Source organism: Rhipicephalus sanguineus, chromosome 1 (assembly GCF_013339695.2).
Source record: "Rhipicephalus sanguineus isolate Rsan-2018 chromosome 1, BIME_Rsan_1.4, whole genome shotgun sequence".
Classification (NCBI taxonomy): domain Eukaryota; kingdom Metazoa; phylum Arthropoda; class Arachnida; order Ixodida; family Ixodidae; genus Rhipicephalus; species Rhipicephalus sanguineus.
Genome location: NC_051176.1, coordinates 279,310,985 through 279,317,131, shown reverse-complemented (window position 1 = coordinate 279,317,131; position 6,147 = coordinate 279,310,985).

Sequence of the window (6,147 nt, the reverse complement as noted above, 5' to 3'; positions counted from 1 at the left end):
AGGGGTTCAACCATACTTTATGTATGTTCGTGCGTGCGTTTGTATGTGTACGTGTATATATATACGCAAGCAAACCGAAAATTTTCGGTGGGGGGGGGGGGGTTGCACCCTCCAACCCCCCCCCCCCCCCCGTGGCTACGCCTCTGTCTTTCTTTCTTTCTTTCTTTCTTTCTTTCTTTCTTTCTTTCTTTATTTGTTTCCATTGTAAACATCGTTACACAATGTCTGCTACAGGGCCGTCTACAAACGTCTCTCTCTCTCTTTTCCCTTAGACAACCATATGAAGCCAGCACATACCGAAGGTAAGAAAAACATCGCGGGCGTCATTTGCAATTTTACAGCGCGAGCTGTTATGAGATCACAACAACGGCCGTTTTTGACGCCGTAGTTGTCCGCCGCCGCTGGTTTTTTTGAAGTGGGTTAAAAATAGGTGGAAATGAATAGGGGCGAAAAAATAACTTGCCGCTGACTGAAACCGAACCTAAAATATTCGCGTTTGTACGTAGGTACTATTGTGAGCGGGAACACGCGACCGTCACCGACCGCTCGCGACGATAAGGCGGGTAGGCCACGCAGAGCGCGACAGCGCATTGTCTGTAGCTACTCGCAAATTACCGCTTTTGCACCTGTGCGTCACGCGCGAAATCAAGGTGCAGCAGAACAGAATAAAAATGAAACAGTGCGGATTTCTGCTGCACGTAAACACTGTGTCGTACGTGAGCGTGTTGTCAAAACAGACGCGTGGCCAATTTTCGCGGAAAAGCTTCACCCTTTCCGCTTTATTTTTGACAGCGCCATCCGAGTATGGGTCGAGTTCGGGTTTGAAGCTATTTGCCACGCGTTCTCGCGTTTCCACTCATATTGCTCATGGTAATACATACATACATCTACGTGTTAAAGGGACACTAAAGTGAAACACTCACTTAGTTAGATAAATTATTCTTTCCGCAGGTTATTGTCATTAATTTCGCCATCATGGGGTAATATTAGAAGAAATGAGGGTCAAAGTTTTATGTTTGAATTTCGCGCCGGAATGTCAGCACGTTGACATCGGTGTGACGTCAGGAATTTGATTTGCGTATTTTGGCCACATTGCTTCAATTAATTTTTTTTTAATATGTTAAGACTTTGTCCCTTAGAACACATTGTAAATCTTTAGCGACAACCGTTTACGTCATAGAGTTATGGTTTACGTAGGCTCTAGCAGGCGCCCTCAAAATATGTGACGTCACGGCGAGCTGGTGCGGGAACTTCAAGACAGCGTCATCACCAGTATTTTCTTTTTGTGCGTTTTCTCCCCTGTCACGTATCTTCCCGCCGTAAGAGTGTAGCTTTCGGTATTGTAAAATTGTAATTTATTATTACGAGAAAAATACTACTTGCCAATGTCCCTTTAAACGGCCCCTAAACCACCCAAAGGTCGAAATTTAGTTGTGGCGTTGCAGTTGTGCACAAGTCTTCAATAAACACGCAGCCGCGAGAATTTTTCGAAACGGTGCCGTAATAGCGGAACTAAAGCCCCGCTCGCTTCGCTCTTTCCTTCGCTATGTTCCCTTCATCGGCTTGTCTCTCCTCCTGGCAGAGTGAGCGCGCGTACCTGCCAGCAGGCAAACAGTTTCTTTTTGTAGATGGCATGACCAGACGCCAATGGGGACGTCAACGCTAGGGATTACCGAAAGTCCCAGACAGGACAAGGGATTGCTTCTTGGAATTTGTGGCACGCCCGCGGCTCCTAGCGCTACCGCGTTTGCCATTGTTCAGCGTGACGGCATTCTGAACTCGATGCGTTTACGTGACATGTTAAAAATTATGTGTAACAAGATATGCATGCAATTTTCACACTGGAATTTATTGCCACGCGAATCGAAGCCACTATGAGTGACATATTTAGGTGGAAACGGCATCGTACACGAAAAACCAGGCGCCGGCGAGTGACCAGAAGTGCGGCCCTCGAAGATGCGCCGGTCACGTGCACATCTGTATGCGCCGTTTTCCTATTTGATTGATGCTCTTTCAATCACAGGCTTGTCGGTGATCAGCCGTTTCTGATGCAGCAAGCTGATCTTTTATTGAGGTCACTTGTAATTTCACGTTGCCACATTTTATTGTTGCCTTTCATCATTGTTGCATTTCATTGTTTCACACGCGACTGTCATTGTTGCCCGAAGCAACAGGAGTGTTGCACTGCTAAGCACGTGGGTGAAGGTCCAAATTCCCGGCATGGAGGAAGGAAAAAGTTAGGATGGAGCATTTCACAATGTGATAGAAAGAAAAGCAGTGCGTCAGGCACGCACACACCAAGCTTCGCTTGACCCCATTTTCCTGAGAGGGGAATGGCTCCTGATTTCTTTTACATGGACCTCACTTTTCAATTGCGCCATTTTTCTCATTTTTCATTTACTTCAGCCGTGCTTCTCTCAGTAACTGCCATGTAAGACAAGTTCAAGGGAAGATGGAGGCTTGAAGAGTTAAAAAAATTACACCATCTCCCGCTAAAGGGAACCATGTGTGGATGCGAAGCAGCGGGGAGGTGGTTCGCTTGAGCGGGAGATGGTGTAATTTTTTTAGGGACTGGCTCGCCAGGTTCTTAAGCTGGGGCGAAGTCCCGCGCCGTAAGCTGCATCCATCCATTCAAAGCGTCGTGGAACGCGAAGAGGAACGCTACGCGCGTCGTGTCTTCCCTCTAGCCTGGCCGTTAATTCTCACAGGGCAAGCGGGGAACGCGGTCGACAGGCGCGCGAGGGGGGGGGGGGGGGGCGAGCGTAGGAGAGGAGAGAGAGGGAGGGGGGACTCACATGCGCTGGCGCTCATCGCGGCGTTGCACAGGAGAGAATGAGGCGCGCGAGAGGGGGGGAGCGTAGGAGAGTAGAGGAGAGTATGAGCATGCGCAGTGGAGCGCGGACGCCACCGCCGGACACAGCCCCGAGCAAACGCTGCTACGCATTTAAAAAATCCTTGAACAAAGAATGTCATTGGACAGGTTCACTTGTCAAAATGTTGGCTCACATGACACTTTCTGTGCAAGGATTTTTTCATATTATAACATGCATTGTTAATCCCTTCACTAATCACTATCGCTAGTTACATTTAGTCTTTGACAAACTAAAGATTATTCTTCGTCACACTTCCACACACTTGTATTTGTATCCTGGGTCCAATATTTAAAAAATCACATTCCCACAGAGATTGCAGGACCTGCAATGTTCATTGTGCAGCTTCCAAACCACAGTCATACCTGTGTTGCAGGCAGCTATCAGATAAGTCAAGCCTCATGAATCTCTCCTCGTAATTCTGTAAGCCAGTGACCAAAACCAAGAACTCGACATGAGTTTTTGGCTCCACTAGCTGCCACGAAGGCAGCACCGCTTCTCAACATTGACTCCTTTTATCTCGTAATAAGCACAAAACAAAGGTGGGATACCTCCTCGTTTACACACTGTAATTTTAAGCACGAATTATTGTGCACCTAAACAACAGCAGACCATAAGCGTGCGCAGGGTTCCCCTTCAGGGGGGACGAAGGTTCGTCGCAGCGCCCCCCTCCCTATTATGTCAATGTATGCGGCTGCCTTTGCGCCCCTCTTCTCGCCCCCCCCTACAATGTATAGGTCTGACTTTGCGCCCCCCGTTCTCGCCCCCTTGGCCACCCCCTGCGCACGCCTATGCAGCAGACTATGTACAGCAATCTGAAGAACTACTTCACACGGTTCCGAGGTTTGACCACCAGGCAGCATGACATACTGGTTTTTGTGACTTTCAAACACAATTTAATAATACAAATCCTATTCAAGTTTACAAAAGAATGCTCAACTGTGTGACTATATATCACAGTCTTTCCATTTTCACTAGTACATAACACACATTCCAGCTAGTTGTCATCCTTTAAGCACAGTACAGCTTCAGACATGAAAAAAAAAGATACTCATCACGTCACTGAAAACAGATGTGGTGGTCAAGTGCAGTCATAAACAACTTAAGAGCTTGCCATTCAGCCCATTAAGGTGATTCAAGGCCACACAATGACTGTGTCACTGAAAGCTGCCAAATACAGGAGGAGACACACTCCAGACTCTTGTTCACAGGGTGCTGAATGAACTCAACTTTTGGCGTATGGCCATGCGTCAATGATATCTGGTACCACAAGACCACTACAACAGGTTTCGACAAGACAAAAGTTCCCTGTCACCATTCTTTAAAGCACGATTTGGAGTGAGTGGAGTTGCGATATTCCCAAATTGCACAGGACCCATAAGTACACTGGACAGTGGAAACTACACTGGTTGATTTCTCACAACTAAGAGGTTCCTGTAGAGCACCTCTTGCCTTTCCTTCCGTGATGATGGTATGTATGTGGTGCTCTATGGCAGAAGTGCCAGTGTGTCAAAAAGCCCTTCTCCTTCAATGATTTAAATAAGGAAATCCACATTTTTTTTGCCCTGCTGAGGTTTTAGTAAAGGTCACTGTTTCTCATGAACCATTTTTTTCACAGCCATAGTAGCATGGCCTATCTTAGAAGCCAGTTACCAAGACAAAAACTAGCAAGTTTTGTTTGGTTTTCAAAAAATAACCATGATGCAGCCACACTACTTCCAAATGCCAAGCAAAGTGCTAGCTTTCTATGTAGTGCCACACACACACACACACACACACACACACACACACACACACACACACACACACACACACACACACACACACACACACACACACACACACACACACACACACACACACACACACACACACACACACACACACACACACACACACACACACACACACACACACACACACACACACACTTCTATTAAGAAATACAAAATGGTGAAAAAGAGGTAGCACTGTGTGCACATGTGCCTGGAGACTTAAATTGTAGCATAAATTCTTCCTAATGTGCACTGATGAGAAATCATTGAACAAAGAATGTGGCTGAAGCCAACATTTCAATAGGTGACTTATCTTCATCAGGACATCAACTGCCCTCCTTAGCAGCATTTATAAATTAAGTAGAAGGAAACACTGACAATTGTGTATTGCCAGTTGGTAAAAGACTGGAACAAGAAGTGTCTCAGATTCTTTTAAATGAAAATTTATTTATCACACTTTTGATGCCTATTTATTGAAACATTAAACCATACATTCAAAAGCAGAAGTCAATTCATAAGTGGCCCAGCAATTAAAGCTTCCTATCACGATAACTTTTTTTTTTAATGCAGAGCAAATGCTATCATCAAAGACAAAATTGCAGGAAACATTGGTCCTTGGAGCCAAAAATCCTTTTGTGTTCCTTTGCTACTAGTTGGCGGTGAGTATTCATTCCTGCTTCATTGCATATCCCTCAGCCATCTTTGGTCAATTTACCAAAATTACCAGAACATGCAATTACTGTTTTTCTTTATTTTCTCAAAACTATTTCCGATGGTGCCGACATTTTAAAGTGACAATATCTTTGGTTCCAATTATCTCATCGCAATCATTTTTTTAGTTGTCGGAAAGGTGAACAGTTAAATATTGAACCAGGCTTAAAATATCGACAAAAGTTTTCTAAAAGTGATAGCACACTTTGGGTGTGCCTTGAGTGTTAATATGGGCTTTTACTTTAAAAATTTGGACATGCTGGCACTTTACTTAACAGCCATTGTTGTAGCACTTCAAACTCTGATCATTTTGCAGAAGGTCCACCTCCAGATTAACCCACACAAAAAGATAACCTTTAATACTACTAGGAACATGCTTCTTAAAAAAAACAGCAAAATCAATTGCACATTCACCATGTGATGCAAGTTTGTTTAAATGCGACCAAAATATAAAATAATAATGTTTGCTGAATTGAGGCGTAATCAATGTAAAGCTGCAACGCTCTCTGTGCAGTTGAGTCCTTCCCATGCTGATACACATCCAGATGTGAACAACTTACAGACAGGATTATAAGGCCAGACATAAGCGGCTGTGTAGATATACTGCTAATGGCAAGAGACATCACAGACAAGACGGCCCACATGTGAGAAAAATATATGAAAGTTGACTGTTCTATTCCCTGAATTCAATATACAAAGAGAATCAGAAGCAAAGAGAACCGGAGGGTGTGTTTGAAAGCACAAGTTGAGACATGACCGCACTTTCTTTTGCACTCAATCACATTATAAAA